Raw genomic sequence first — 16952 nt, 5'->3', positions numbered from 1 at the left:
GCTGACATTACTAAATCTGACATCATATTATTACTATTTTCAAAGTCCCAATCATCAGCGAAAGTACTTGGTGTCACAAAGTCACTTAATGAAACCTTGAACTGGTGTGGATATTTCAAGAGCTCAATCGGGCCATAGATTTCGTAATCCATTTTGTCCCGTGCTACCCCACCGGGTATAGGATTGGTTGTGATGTTCACTGATGACAGTTCTCTTTTTTCGATGTGTGAGGATCTGTGAGGCTTTAGGACCAAGTTGATGTTCTGACTTGCTGTGTCCATTGTACTATATTTTCCATCAATAAATCTACCCAAACATAGAACCATGATGAGCCAAAGTAGGAGGAAAAGTACACCTAACACAATCCAAAATTCAATCCATGGTGAAATCAGATATGTTTCTTTTAGTTGATGAAAAAGTTCAGTCATCTTTTCTTTGAAAGTTTTTGTTGCTGGCGTTTCTTCATGCTCGCTTGGATCATCAGAAAAGTCATCGAAATTGATGAAGTAGCCAGATGCAGTTCTGTCAATTGTTGGAATTGCTTCCGGATTCTCATTAGACTTTGCATTTTTCTTTGTTTCATTAGCATAGTCTGAGGCTACATCGTTTTAGACAGGTGTTTCTTGACAAACTGTTGCAATTTGGGTTTCAAGAGGCACAAGTTCCATGGTTTTGTTGCATAGTCCTTTTTTATTCACTGCAGGTTTATCAAATGTGATTAGTCTTTCAGTTTGAACCTCTTGAATTGTAGCAAGATTTGGTCTTCTGCTATTTCTTGGGAGTCCACTTGGCCTACTACTTATTATTGGCCACATGATTGTGGTTTTACCAGGTCGATGGATACAACTCTGTTCTCCTTTTTACCAGCAAGGGGCGGTAGTGCTACTGATCTTGTTCCGCTGACAGCTAAGACAGGTACTGCTTTTCTGTAAGAAGGCCCAAATTCCTTCTTCACCGCGATCTTTTCTCTGACCAGATCCCCAATCTTTGGAATCCAGACAGGTCTTGCTGGGACAGGTGGTTTTTCTTCAGTGGCTGTTGGCTTTAACTTTATGTTACTTAGACTTCTTCTTGTTTCATTTAAGTCCTGTAAAACAGCCAAACGATCTTTGATATCAAAGCATTTTTCTTTCACTACTGACGTCTGACAGTCTAAGTCCTGGATTTTCATTCTAGTACCGAACAATAGTTCGTATAGAGGGATACCTCTTAGAGAATTTCTTGGCAGATTGTTAAGACTACGTTGGACACTTGTTAGATGTTTGACCCACCCATCACCCGAACCTAATACCCATGCCGTTATAGATTGCTTTATGTCACGTTTTTTTCTTTGAACTACAGCATTTCCCTCAGGATGGAAGGGAGAAGAGTACTGCAATGCAATGCCCATGCTGGTCATGGCGTCTTTGTAAGCTCGAGAGCTAAACGCAGGACCCTGGTCAGAATGTAGCATGCCAATTGCGTATGTGCCGATATAGACTCGCAAATCTTTTATAACAGTTCTGGCGTCAGCCGAGCGCTGGTGCCTACATCTTAAGTGAATCTATTCTTAATAATTATGGAAACGCATTTCTCTGGCTGCATTTCTGCGTATAGATCGCCTAATGCTTTCTAACAATGGTGTCCTGGCAGTAGTCTGGTCCGGTTCACAACTGCGATCTCTGTTGCAGTTCTGACAATCCATTGCAAAGTTATAAATTTGCAAGCTCATCCCCGGCCACCAGTATTCTGATTGTAATTCTATTAGAGATTTCATAATCTCTTGGTGCCTCAGACCCTGTCCCATGTGTGCTTCTTGAATCAAGTAAGCCCTCCGGTTCGTGTTTGGAATTACTTTATCCCCCACTCCAGGGATTTGAGCAAAAGGAACGGAGTTTGCATCAATTATGTATGTATTACTGAGTGGATAGTTGAGAGGTAATGCTGCATAGTCGCCTTTTAATGACGCTTTTACCACCAGCATGGTTTCTCCATCTATGTGTTTTTTAGAACGCTTTTTTGTGTCTACGGAAGCCGGTTGAACCGCTGCCACTGTGGCTCTGTTAGCCAATGAATTCCCTGCAACGTGAACGCCATCACGTTGATGACTCAGTGTATGTATCACGTCAGTCATTCGTAGTTCTTTCTGTAAAATAACTACTTGTTCCCATAGCTTTTTATGCTTTATTGTGGCACCTGTGTCATACTTGTAACCGTTTTGAATCCAGGTCTGCATGCTCTTATTGTAAGACTGGACGCAGTAATGCGAATCGCACACTATTAGTGTCGGGAATTCGCGATCGGCATTTTCAAGCGCCATCTTTAAAGATCTTATTTCAGCTCGCTGAGCTGTACAGTTTCTGAGTGATTCAGTTTTTGTTATTATCGGTCTGAATTTACCTAAGCGCCAGCGACCTTTAACGATCGCGCACGCAGCATTGTAAGTTTGTTTTCCCACAGCTGTACTGTTCGAGAGGAAGAATTTCGATTGACAGAGGATATTCATGTTCGTATTCTAGATCTTCTAGTTTTTTCATTTTTGGATCAAAAGCGTGTTTCACGTCTTCTGCAGCAAGAGAATTTTCCCATTGTATCCATTTTGGATCTAATGCCACAGCATTTGGAATGCGTGGTTTTGTTACTGCCTCAAGGGCTGATTCTGCTGTCAAAACAGATATGTTTCTCCCTTGGACTAGGGCTCTTTCTTTTGCTACAGCAGTTTGAACCGCATTTAGAATTTTTTCAGTTGAACTGAATTTCATTTCAGCTTGTGTGTACAAGTGTGATTTGTAAGCTATTGGTACCTTTTCTCCCTCATTAGAGGTCAGGTATGTGAATCCGCATCTACCTGGGATGACTCGGATTACAAGGTTGCGTACGTTTTCACGTGTTTGCAATTTTGTTTTAGCTAACTTGTCTGTTTGTAATGTCAAGTCAAAAGTCAAAAAGCTTTATTTCGATAAAAGTCATTATCATAAAAGCAGATTAATTATATAAAAAAATTACAGATGAGTACAATTTTTAAAAAGATTCTATATCTCTGTTTCAAAGAATAATTTCAAAAAAGATGTATGTTCAATTAGACATAACCAACTAGTTTGTTAATTTATAAAGATAAAACAATTTTAGCAGCATTTCCAGTTTAAGAAATTTTTCTAAAAAAGAATTAAACAGATTGTTTTAGCTTTTTGGCTCGAATAGCCCAGGCCCAAGATAGAAATTTGGCTAGGGCACAAGCATAAGGTACATTACTATCCGAGATAAGTATCCTGATTGCCACAACATGACTCCTAGTCCCCAACTGCCGGCATAGGTTTTTAAGCCAGACCCTCCTTGGAGTAGCATACTCGCCGCAGACAAACAAAAAGTGTGCTAGTGTCTCCGGTTTAGCAAGACACGATGGGCATAAATCAGACATTTCTATACGAGATTTCCATCTTTTAGTAAAGGTGTTAAGTGGTAAGGTTCCCGTTCTAAATCTGAAATACAAGGCCCTATCAAAGGGTTTTCCAATTGTATCCAGATATAGTTCCCGCCTGGGACAGTCTTTAAACATCAGAAAGTCATCTGTTAACCTGCCTAGGGATGTACTAGAGTGTCTTTGAGAACAAATCCAGTCCCAATAAAGCTTTTTAAGTGTTTACTTTGGGGGTGAAGTTCTACTTAGCCATGAATCAAGTTGGCCCACCTTAGTTAATAGGCTTTTCATGTCTTTTAGCCATTTGATTTTGTGCCAGCTTGGTGATGACATAATTTCTTTGAGGCCTCTGGCATATCCACTTAGTTCTTCTACCCGCCAAATACGGGCCCATAATAGTAACGGGCGAAATTTCGCAATTTCGCCAATCTGGGTACAGCCAAAGTCCATGAATAAAGGAAGTGTCGGGGTGCCTTGTGGAAGGGACATTATTTCTCTGCAAAATTTGTTCTCAGATCTTTGCAGAGCGTCGATGGACGAAAAGCCCCAAAGTTCCGCTCCATAAAGGGCAGAGCTGACACCTTTAGCTGTATAAATCTCAAGGGCTGTTCCTATAGGTCTTGTTGTACTGGAACGTTGCTCTCTCAAGATGGCGCCTGTAATCCTTTTGTGGCTCAACAGCATTTTGTCTAGGTGTGGCATCCAATCCATTTTGTCCGAAAGGCGTATCCCAAGGTAATCAAAAACTTTCACCCTTTCCAGGAGCTCAGCGTTTAGGGTGGGGGAACGCACATGTTGTTTCGGTGGATTGAGGACAAGGTACTTCGTTTTGTTTGTATTTATGACCAAGCCTCGGACGGTACAAAATGATTGGAAGTTGTCCAAAAGTCTCTGGAGTCCCATTGGGGTTTTGGAGATTAAGAGCGTATCGTCCGCGAAGAGGAGGGTTGGTACACGCTCGCCAGCCAGGGATGGCTCGTCGGATGGATGTTTAAGAAGATGCTCAACCACCCCATTGATGTAAAGAGAGAAAAGGGTGGGAGCCAGAACACATCCCTGGCGGACTCCTCTCTCGACCGGAATACTGCCCGTTTTCTCTCCTCCAGGGCCCCACCTGACTTGAGCAAAGCTGTCCTGGTGTAGTCTGGCTAGTAGAGATAGTAGATAATGTGGCAGCCCCATATCAGCCAGTACTTTCCATAATAGGTCCCTAGGTATGAGGTCAAAGGCAGTCTTTAAATCGATAAATGCGAGATAAAGACTGCCCTTGCCTATCACCACAACCTTCCAATATATCATCATGAGCCTGAATGCTTGCTCAATCGTTCCAGTGCCCGCTCTAAAACCCGCCTGAAAATCGGAAAGGATTTTATTTTCTTCTACCCAGTTAAGGATTCTGAGTAACAGGACTTTGCCGACAACTTTTTGGCTGGTATCTAGCAAGCTGATCGGCCTATAGTTAGATGGGTCATCCCTCGAACCTTTCTTGTGGATGGGGACCACCTCCGCCCCCTTCCAAGATGAGGGAATAGGGGCACCTCTATAGATGGCAGCAAGGAGGGAGTGAATCAATTTACCCCATTTGGCGCTATCGGATTTTAGCAGGTCCCCGGGAATCCCATCAGGCCCGGCCGCTTTTTGTGGTATAATAGAGCTTATTGCGTACTCCACTTCCTTTAGCGTGAAGTCAAAATCACTGGGGCAAGATACATAATTAGTGGTAAGAGGAAAAATGACAGGCCCTCTCCCGTTAGAGCCGTCGTGACAGGAATAAAGTTTAAAAAAGTGATCCTCCCACACCTGGCTTGGGATGTTGCAGGTTAACAGATCACTGTCTGGTCTGTTACGTGCCCTTATAGTGTCCCAAAAACATTTAGAGTCTTTTTTCAGGCTGGCTTCTTTAAGGGTTAGCCAATAGGCATCTTCCCACTCCCTCTTGGCTAACCACAAGACCTTTTTATGTTCTCTTCTAGCTATTTTAATTGATAGGGGGGACTTCCCTTTAACTGCCTCAATTAAACGTGCTTTGGCCTTTCTGCATGATGCAGAGTACCAGTCATGTCTGCCTTTGGGTTTGGTTGGAGGTTTGGAATTCCCTATAGTCCCTTTCACCCAAAAAAGGTCCCCTATAGTTTTTATGGCTACTTCATAGATAGTTGTTACCTTGTCTGCTGCCATACATGAATCTATGGAGCTGATTTCATCCTGTGTGCCTTTAATCACCTCTTCTATAGTGGACAATTTATCAGGATTACACAAGATTTTATTCCACTTAAGGCGTCTTCCACAAGAGGAGACAGTAATCTCCTGTGGACAGCTCGGTGGTGCTAGCGGCGCTCCAGTGGACCAAAAATTCATTAGGGTTAAGGAAAGTGAGTTATGATCACTCTCTATAGTAGGAATAACAACCATATCAATGATCAAACTCCAGAGCCCCCGGTCCAACAGAATATAGTCTATCCTTGTGGAGTGACCAACTCTGTTGAACGTTGGGGCGCCCATGTGGTCAGAACGTGTACGGCCATTGGCTGCTCTTAATCCAAACTCTAAGGTAAGTGCATTAAGCTGTATTGCACTGCGAGACCATCGCTTAATAGGTGGAATAGAGAGAATGGGAATACCCCACCTACTGTCCTCTTCTCCTAAATCAGGTATTCCTTCTAAGGGGAGTGGTTCATATGTGCAGTTAAAGTCTCCTGCTATTATGATATGGCCAGGTTCGCTCTGGTCCCCTAGTTGAGCCTCAAGCTCCGCTACTGTTGGTGAAATACACCCATTTTTAGAACCTCTAGCGTAGACATCGTAGAGATCTACAAGTGGTCCCCCACGTTGTCCCGAAAGAGAGATACCAAGGATATCTGGGTTTCCTGCCTCCTTTATAGTTATCCGACAGTTGAGCAAAATGCTCACCCAGATAATGAGCCCCCCTGATGGCCGCCCCTTCCCTGCAATAGGTTTTACAGCTGGTGTGAAGAATGTAACAAACCCGACACGGTGCAGTGGCTCGGTGATCCAGGTCTCTTGGAATACGCAAATCTTGTGGGCATCAATAAGGGCATTCCACTCCGGGAGGCCTAATTTCCTAGAAATCCCCGCAAGGTTCCAACTAAGGATTTTTATCTCACCATGTGCTGGATCACCATCGGGGATGACAATAATTTTAGAATTTGGTGGGTCTACACTATCCTTAGTTAATATGTGAGAAAGTGATATTAGGGGTGACACTATTAGAGATTCATTATTGGTGATAGCAAGATTTGTATCTGTACCTTCCATAGAATTAAGTCAATCTACCTCATCTAACACACAGTACCTATTTGGATGAGCGAATTGTGAAAATGAGGGGTCAAAAGAAGAAGGCAAATCCTGCCATGGCTGTTGCCATTGATGGTTAGCAGATAGAGGGGGCTGAAGGGTTTGTTGCCACTGCTGGGCAGACTGATATAGGGGGGGTGGATGCTGGAAAGGTTGTTGCCACTGAAGGCTAGCATGGTGTGGAAATAGAGATGAGAAATTTGATGGCTGTTGCCAATGTTTAGTAATATGTTGAGGGGGATACACAGGCCCTCTATTATTTGGAAAAGCAAGCCGATGGGGATTTAGTCTTGGCGGCATGGGAAGGAAGTAAGACAAGGGGAGTGGGTTGATTTGGGAAGTAGGACCGCTGTTGGGTGTGTTACATATGTAACTGGCTGCCCCTATATCCCTAAAGTTAACTGTGATTACATCCCCTGGTATTGTTTTCTTACTCCTGCCCACCCAGTCCCCTCTACGCACAGTAAGAATTTCACCACTCATATTATTAGGTAAAGGTTTGTGTAGTTGAAGCCACTGGGCACATTTGTTCCTTAACTCTACAAAGGTTTCTTTTACTCCCTCCTTCAGTGGGGGAACAGCTGTCAGTACAACCACAAAAGGAGAGACTTCCGGTGGCAGGCTGATTGACTTAAAACGTGCCTGCTTTTGCTTAGAGCCTTCGGGCTTGTTTGCAGAGTGAGGAACTGCAGGGTTGGTAGGCTTTCCTGCAAGATCTTTTGCTTGTAAGTTGGTAGTTTTATTGCCACCAGCTGATTGTTGCAAGGTCGAACTAAGACCCACCGCCTTCGGGGTAGATAGAAGTGGGGGTTGAGTAGAATTAATCCCTGCTTGGGACAAGTGTAGTACGACTGAATCCTTGGTGACTGATGGTATTTTTGCTTTGTTAGATACATCTTTAGGGAGCTCAACGCAAGGTGAAGGCTTAGGAATCGTTTCTTTAATCCCTTGTAACTGGACAGACCCAGGCCCATTCATCTTATTGGGCCACTTCAAATTTATTAGTGACGTGAGTCTGTCAAGTTTAGAGACTAGAGGCTTTATTTGTGCTGCTATTGTGGCCTGAAGGTCCTGTTTGAGATCGGTGACCATGTTTTCAACCCAGCAGGGTATGCCTGGCGCCAGGTGCGGAGTAGGCGATATCAAGTTGTGGTTCCTGGCTTTAGCTTTGGGTTTTTCCTTAGACTTCGTCTTGGACGCTACCTTTGTAGGAATGATAACCCTTCCCCCAGAATCGATAAGTACATGAGGTGTTACTTTATCCATTTGCCCATCTAGGCTTGGCTCCGTCTCTTCAGATGTCTGACAGGCTTCTAGATCTGGGGTAGCCTCAAGATCAACAAAGGACGGATCCGAGTCAGATTGGGTGACTGACAAATCAACAGCATTCGGTACTGTGACTGTGCCAGCAGTCGTCAAGGGTAGGGGTAGGGAACAATTATTCAAAGCTTGTTGGGAGGGTGATTTTGCATTTGCAAGGGAGCCCAAGGAAGATCGCTTAGCATTCATGAGGTCTAACGAGACTCTTTTTTCCAGCAATACAATACTTTTATCGATGGTCTCATTCACTCGTGAGATGAAAAGATCTATAGGACCAGTCACTTGTGCTACCCCCATGGATTTTTTAGTACAACTTCTAGTTCTATTACGCATAGCTGACATCTGTGGTGCTGGGCCAGATGCAAAATAGGGTCTCAATAAGGCGGTAAGTGATAGAGTTAGGAGGCGGCCACTATATATTTCAAAAAGAGTTGGTAATCAGTGCCGCCTACCTTGCTGATGGATTTAGGGCGAAGGTGCAGGGGTTCAGGGCCAGGGCCGTCCTCTGCCGTCCTTGAACGGCCTTAAACGGCCCGCTCTTTGCCCGGTCTTCGCCCCGGCCGTTGCCCCGCGCGCGTCCCGCGTGCGCGTTACTAGTACAGCTTATCTAAAGAGAAGTCAAGTGGAGGGGGCGGGAAGAGGACCAGCTGCGGCCGATCCGTGCCGCTGGGCGCGCTGGTCCTCGCAGTCCCGCCTCTAACCTTGGTAGTCTGCTGCTGGAATCCGGGAAGCGCGTTGGTGCACAAATGCACGTGGAGATGGCAAGAAGCTGAGTCCACAGCAGAAATCCGCGAGGCGTGGCGAAGTGGCCGGAGTGGCCGGTAAACAACAGAAAGCAGGAACAGCACTCCAGGCAGTAAGGATTGTAATGATCTTAAAATGTCTGTGTGTTTCTGAGTCCAATTGATTGGTTTGAAATCAGGTTTTATTAATTCATAGAGAGGTTTAACCCTCTCTGCATAATTTAGAATGTATGTTCTTCCAAAATTCAGGAAACCTAGTATTGATTGTAAGTTCTTCAGCGTTTTTGGAGCTTGGAGTACAGCGCACTTCTCTAAGAATTTGTCTGCTAGGCTTTTGCCTTCACTTGATAATTCATATCCTAAAAATAGGACAGTTAGATGGGCAATTCGTGACTTTTTAAAGTTGAATTTGTACCCTTCAGCTGTGAACCCAAGTATTATGGTGTTCACTCTTTTTAAGTGAGTCCCCAGGTCATCATCAGTGAGATAGATGTAATCGACATAAGATAATGCCTCATCATCATATATTTGTAGTAACTCTGTTACCCTTGCTGAGAATATTCCTGGGCTATTCTTGAATCCCTGTGGGAGTCGACAGAATTGTTGTTGCGACCCCATACAGGAGAAAGCGGTCAAATACCTACTTTCAGGTGCAATGTTTTGACAAAAGAAACCATTCGAAATGTCTAATGTCGTTTTATATTTTTTGCGCACGATGTTATTCATTAGTGCTGCACTGTGTGAGTTTTGTACTGCAAATGTTTTGCAACAAGAGTTTAGGTGTCTGTAGTCCAAAACTAGACGATATGAATCGTCTGGCTTGGAGACAGGAAACAAAGGTTTGTTCATTTGTGAGGTGCATGTTTCAATCACCCCCTGATATTCAAGTTGATCTAAGATCTCCCTGACTTGTTTTTTAGCTTCTTGCTTATCAGGATACTGCCTTTGTGCAGTAGGTTGATTTTTTAACTGGATTTTGTGGTGAGGAGAATCCTCATCCCATCCTACATGATTTTTATATAATGCAGGGGCTTGGGCTACTGCCCATTTTCTGGCAAATGTGTATTTTTTATGAATTGGAATATGATTTGAGAAGGCAGGCATAATCATTTCTTCTCCATGTGGGCACTCCCTGACAAACTCTGGTGGCCAGTCTTTTTCAGCTAGAAGGATATCATAGCCCTTACAAAGGTTATCCCAAAAGAGACCCCTTAGTTTCCTAGTCTTGTCCCCCTCTATACGCAATGTTATTTTGTATAATTTATGGGGTTTGCTAACTCTGGTGTCTGCAGTTTCCACTTGAATGTATTCATTCACGTCCACTGTCTCCAGAAGATTCATCAGGATCTTGCGAGCTATGGTTACTTCTGCTGCGCTGTCTAGTATTGTCTGGGCCCACTCTCCGTTTTTCAGTTGTGTCCTCAGAATCCTCGGCATGTTTTATTTTAATACTAGCTACCTTCTTCTTTGGAAATTGTAATTTTTTACTTTGATGAGCAGGTTCCTTGTGTTCTGACCGTCCTCTTCTTTCCGATTTCTGTGAGGAAGTCTGAAAAGATCTAGAGGGACGTGTATCAATATCTTGATATCTGTCAGGTTTTCTCAAATTATCCCTATTTCTAAGGTTGTATCTTTTCTCAGAGGGCTCCCTCTGGGGAGAATTGCCTCCTTGTTCTGGAGATCTATCTCTCCGTTGAGGAGACCTTCCTCTGGACTGGAATAGTTTTTCTCTGGGAGTGGATTGTTTATTACCCTCCCAACTCTTTTTTGGAGTGTTGAGATTCTTTTTACTAAAGGTTTTTCAGGATTTTCAGTTAGTTGGGGTTTTAGTGGTTTCCCACCCAAACTATCTCTACCTAGTTCTTCATAGGATTTTTCAATGATTCTGGCAAGTTCAACAGGTTGTTCTGCTATATCTGTTTCTTTTAATTTCTTCATGGATCGCCACAGATGCTGCTTCTCCTTTTATGTTGGCTAATAATATAGCAGAGACCTGTTTGAAGTCTTTTAGTAATTTCATACCTAGAGTTAAAGCAGGTTCTGGACTGTATTCATTTTGAATCTGTCGTAGCACATCTGGTATAACTGCCATCGACGGAACACCATGTGTTTTTGTGTATATCGAAGCAAAGACTGTGCCCCAAGTGTCACAGTCCTCCACATGTGGTGCGATCCCCTTTGGAAGGCAGATAGTCAGAATTCTGTGTTTTTCATGAGGTGTAGTATCAGGAAATACTGCCTCTATTTGAGTGATTTTTTGAGCTAACCATAATGGAATTTGTTCCCGTTTTGCGGGTATTTTGCCAATGGCTGATTGTATATTCTGTGGTGTGATTGTATTTGTGTTCCCCTGGTGAGGGGTGTGCTGTGACATTTTTATTGCTGGTTGGACTGTTGAAGTCCGCATGACATATTGGCCCAATTGTCCATGTATTTTAATTAGTTGTTTTAGCTGAGCTAAAAGTTCTCGGTCTGACATTTTTTCAATGTCGGGATGTGGTGTGTAGCCTGCTAGAACTGGCCACGTGGCTCCTGGTCTACCTAGTGGACCGAGCCTGGTGATGTGATTTTGATGTTTTAGGGCGCCATTAAACCAGAGCAGGTGCTCTTGGTATGTTAGTGGAATTTCAACGTCCTCGAAAGGAGCGTATTCCTCTGTCTGCCGATATTCACGGGCCTCTACCACGAATATGACTGTACCACCTCTTGGTGATAGTCCATTTTCTATAAGTTTAAGAATTATAGTTCTTCTTACATTTACCGAATGATTATAGCATTTGGGTCTTCATGTTGGAGACTTGTGTCATCCGCTAGGAGTTGAGCTGCTATTCTAGCTCTTTCCCTTTCATTGTCACTTTCCGTCATTTTTACTGACTGAAAGTTTTGTTGCTTTGCAGAGCAAGTTTCAAGGAAACAAAGATTAGGTGCACAATATTTTGGAACACTGTATCCTTCAACGTTGACTAAACCAAAAACTATACATAGGAATCTCTTCTTACTAAGTACCGGCGGATATTAACCTTTTACCCACTCCACAGGTCTATTGGAGAATTTATGGGAAAAGGGGTCTGTGTGAAAAAGCACCACTGAGTTACTCTAGTATCTTGCGTTAGATTATCGCCTTACCACACGTTGGGCACCATGTAGTGTAGTTCCTATAATCCCAATAGACTCTAGGCATTGGAATAACATAAACGATGGTTTAGACATAGGACTGAGGTCATCTAGGTCTCTACTGAATACGTTAGACTTAATTAGGTTTGCCAGCTAGCTCAGAGGTCACTAGAAACTTTCTCGAATGTTCAGGAAGGAGTTAACTTTCCTGATTAGACAAGAAGGGATTAGTTTCTGACAACCGCATAAAAATGACAACTTTGCTCCCCCCAGAATAAGGAGTGTATCTCCATAGTTGTGTGAAAACAATAGACAGATATTTCACTCAGTCAATCGTGCATGCTTAGTTTCACCAGAGTGCAGAGAAATAGAGAGACGGGCGTTTTCAATAAAAGGTGTTATTTATTGAGCAGTCTTCTTTCTCATGCAAGAGAAATGAGTTGCTACAATTGTAATACTTATCATGAAGTAAAGTGCGTACAGTAAAATTAGTATTATGAAATAATACTGTAAAAGCATTGATATGGTTTCTGAGCCATATGATACTTTAAAACGGATAAAATATATACATACATAAAAACATTGACTAACGTACTCAACTGGTGCTTCTAAGATACGCCTATCCCGGTGTACCTGACCTAAGCCTAATATGTGGGAAGGAGTAAGTAAGTTGCAGTTTAAGTTAAGTTGCTTTTTGCCAAGAATCTGAATCAAGAATTCTCTTAAGATCTAATCAGCTCCGTACCTTGGTTTTTAGAATGAAGGAGGTCTTGTATCTCTCTCTCAGGACTCGATCTCCCAGCAACCCGCAAGGGTGACTGGAAACACCGGAGCTGGAATTTCTCGGCAGGAGAAAAGACAGCGTCTCTCTCAGTGCGTCAAATGGGAGGGTCGGCTTCCTTCAGCACTCGCATCAGCTGGGCGTCGGGCAAGTAGATAGCCGCTCTGTCCAAACCACCGTGTGTTTGCTTAAGGCAAGTGTTGGTATATTTATACCTGAAAGGTGCAGAGTTTGACGTAAGGTTGGACATAAGTCGTCTCTAAGAACTTACAGTTCTTTCTGGACTCCAGGAGTTCTTGTGCAAATCAAAACAAAAGCAGGGGGAATTCCCGGGCTGCTGGAGGCTTGGTTTGTTTAAAGAACGCCTTGTACTTTCTAGGAGTCTATGGGAGTAGCCTTCCCGTATTTGGACTGCATGGGCTATGACTAAATATGGACATGATTCTTATGCCTTTATAAGGATATGTTTTGTTATAACCACATAAGGGCATGAATCAGGAATGTGTAATTAGGGTCCTAGATACATTCACAACAATTTACAGTTGAAAGATTAAACATTAAAAGATCACCATTTCTGACCATTTGGAGAAAGTTCCACAGGTCTGGGGTCCTTGATTTTCATCGGAAATTGGATTTTTGAACTGTAAAAAACATTAATCAAAATGTCAATTGTATTGCGCCTCTTGTTGAATTACCAATTTTTTAGGCTTCCCAGTGTCCAAAATTTTCAATTTTATAGATTTTTTGGACTGTACAAAAAATCATTTTAAATGTCAATTGTATCATGCCGAATAACTTTTTTTAAGACCTTACAGTGTCCAAAATTGTCATTTTAATAGACCTTTCCTCCATGTCAGAACCATGATTTTGTCTGATTTCGAGCATGAAAATGACTCTAAACACACTCATTTTAGTTACAAAAGTGATAACTCACATCCGACAGTCGTTAACAGTCGAAAGAGTAAACATTTAAAAAAACACTATTTTTGACCATTCTGAGAAAGTTCAACAGGTCCGGGGTCCTTGTTTTTCATCAGAAATTGGATTTTTTGGACTATACAAAAATGATACAAAATGTCAATTGTATTGCGCCTCATGCTGAATAACCACCCTTTAAGTCCTCCTAGTGACCAAAACTGCCATTTTTATAGACTTTTTTTACCTAATTGGAAGCTTGTATTTTGACCAATTTTGGGCAGGAAAATGACTCTAAACAGACGTATTTGTGTTCCAAAAGTGATAATTTACATGCAATAGACATTTACAGTCAAAAGATTAAAAAATAAAAAACTCACTATTACTGGCCATCTGGAGAAAGTTCGACAGGTCCAGGGTCATCGTTTTTCATCAGAAAATTGATTTTTTGGGCTGTACAAGAAATGATTCAAAATGTCAATTGGATCATGCCTCATGTTAAATAACCATTTGTTAAAGCCTCAAAGTGACCGAAATTCCCATGTTTACAGACGTTTCCTCCTACTTAGAAGCTTTATATTTTGACCAATTTCAGGCAGTAAAATGACTCTAAACACAGTTATTTTAGTTCCAAAAGTGATAATTCACATGAAATAGTATTTTTCAGTCAAAAGATTAAACATTAAAAAAACTCACTATTACTGACCATCTGGAGAATGTTCAACACGTCCGGGGAAATTGTTTTTAATCAGAAAATGTATTTTTTAGACTGTACAAAAAAAATATTCAAAATATCAATATGATGGTGCCTCATGTTGAATAACCACTTTTTAAACCCTCAAATTGACCAAAATTGCCATTTTTACAGATATTTCCTTCTACTCAGAAGCTTCTATTATGACCGATTTCAGGCATGTAAATGACTGTAAACACATTTATTTTAGTTCAAAATCTGATTATTCACACCAGTCATTTACAGTCAAAAGTATTAGGAATTTACCATTACTGACCATCTGGAGAAAGTTCGACAGGTCCAGGGTCATCGTTTTTCATCAGAAAATTGATTCTTTGGACTGTACAAAAAATTATTCAACATGTCAAAATGGATCATGCCTCATGATAAATAACCACTTGTAAAAGCCTCAAAGTGACCAGAATTCCCATGTTTACAGATTTTTTTCTCCTACTCAGAGGCTTCTTTGACCACTTTTGGGCAGTGAAATGACTCTAAACTCAGTTATTTTAGTTCAAAAAGTGATAATTCACATGCAATAGTCTTTTTCAGTCAAAAGATGAAACATTAAAAAGTCACTATTACTGACCATCTGGAGAATGTTTGACAGGTCCTGGGTCATCGTTTTTCATCAGAAAATTGATTATTTGGACTGTGCAAAAAAGTATTCAAAATGTCAATTGGATCATGCCTCATGAAGAATAACCACTTATTAAAACCTCACACTGACCAAAATTGCCATTTTTATAGACTTTTCCTCCTACTCTGAAGCTTCTATTTTGACCAATTTCAGGCACGAAAATGACTCTAAACACACTTATTTTAGTTCTGAAAGTGATAATTCATATGCAATAGTCAATTACGGTCAAAAGATTAAACATTAAAAAAATCAACATTACTGACCATCTGGAGAAAGTATAACAGGTCCAGGGTAATTGTTTTTCATAAGAATATTGATTTTTTAGACTGTACAAAAAATGGTTCAATATTTCATTTGGATCATGCCTTGTGTTTAATAACCACTTTTTAAAGTCTTGCAGTGACCAAAATTGACATTTCTACAGACATTTCCTCCTACTCAGAAACTTCTATTTTTACCACTTTTGGCCAGTAAAATGACTCAACACACAGTTAGTTTAGTTTCAAAAGTGATAATTCACATGCAATATGCTTTTTCAGTCAAACGATGAAACATTAAAAAAATCACTATTCCTATCTGGAGAATGTTTGACAGGTCCGGGGCCATTGTTTGTAATCAGACAATTTATTTTTTAGACTTTACAAAAAATGATTCAAAATGTCAATTGGATTGTGCTTCATGTTGAATAACCACTTTTTAAAGCCTCACTGTGACCAAAATTGCCATTTTTTCATACTTTATCTCCTGCTCAGAAGCTTCTATTTTGACCAATTTCAGGCAGGAAAATTACTCTGAAGACACATATTTTGTTCCAAAAGTGTTAATTCACATGCAACAGTCATTTACAGTCAAAAGATGAAACATTAAAAAGTCACTATTTCTGACCATCCGGGGAAAGTTCAACAGGTCCGGGGTCATCGTTTTTCATCAGAAAATTGATTTTTTGGACTGTACAAAAAATATTCAAAATGTCAATTGGATCATGCCTCATAAAGAATAACCACTTATTAAAACCTCACACTGACCAAAATTGCCATTTTTATAGACTTTTCCTCCTACTCTGAAGCTTCTATTTTGACCAATTTCAGGCACGGAAATGACTCTAAACACACTTATTTTAGTTCTGAAAGTGATAATTCATATGCAATAGTAAATTACGGTCAAAAGATTAAACATTAAAAAAATCAACATTACTGACCATCTGGAGAAAGTATAACAGGTCCAGGGTAATTGTTTTTCATAAGAATATTGATTTTTTAGACTGTTCAAAAAATGGTTCAAAATTTCATTTGGATCATGCCTTGTGTTTAATAACCACTTTTTAAAGTCTTGCAGTGATCAAAATTGCCATTTTTACAGACATTTCCTCCTACTCAGAAACTTCTATTTTGACCACTTTTGGCCAGTAAAATGACTCAACACACAGTTAGTTTAGTTCCAAAAGTGATAATTCACATGCAATATGCTTTTCAGTCAAAAGATTAAACATTAAAAAAATCACTATTCCTATCTGGAGAATGTTTGACAGGTCCGGGGCCATTGTTTGTAATCAGAAAATTTATTTTTTAGACTGTACAAAAAATGATTCAAAATGTCAATTGGATTGTGCTTCATGTTGAATAACCACTTTTTAAAGCCTCACTGTGACCAAAATTGCCATTTTTTCATACTTCATCTCCTGCTCAGAAGCTTCTATTTTGACCAATTTCAGGCAGGAAAATTACTCTGAAGACACATATTTTTGTTCCAAAAGTGTTATTTCACATGCAACAGTCATTTACAGTCAAAAGATGAAACATTAAAAAGTCACTATTACTGACCATCCGGGGAAAGGTCAACAGGTCATCGTTTTTCATCAGAAAATTGACTTTTTGGACTGTAAAATTTTTTTTTCAAAATGTCGATATGATCGTGCCTCATGTTGAATTGCCACTTTTTAAACCATCACAGTGATACTTTCTTCTACTCAGAAGCTACTATTTTGACCTATTTCA

Source organism: Lissotriton helveticus, chromosome 7 (genome assembly GCF_964261635.1).
Source record: "Lissotriton helveticus chromosome 7, aLisHel1.1, whole genome shotgun sequence".
In the NCBI taxonomy this organism is placed as follows: Eukaryota; Metazoa; Chordata; class Amphibia; order Caudata; family Salamandridae; genus Lissotriton; species Lissotriton helveticus.
This window is presented reverse-complemented; position numbering follows the sequence as displayed.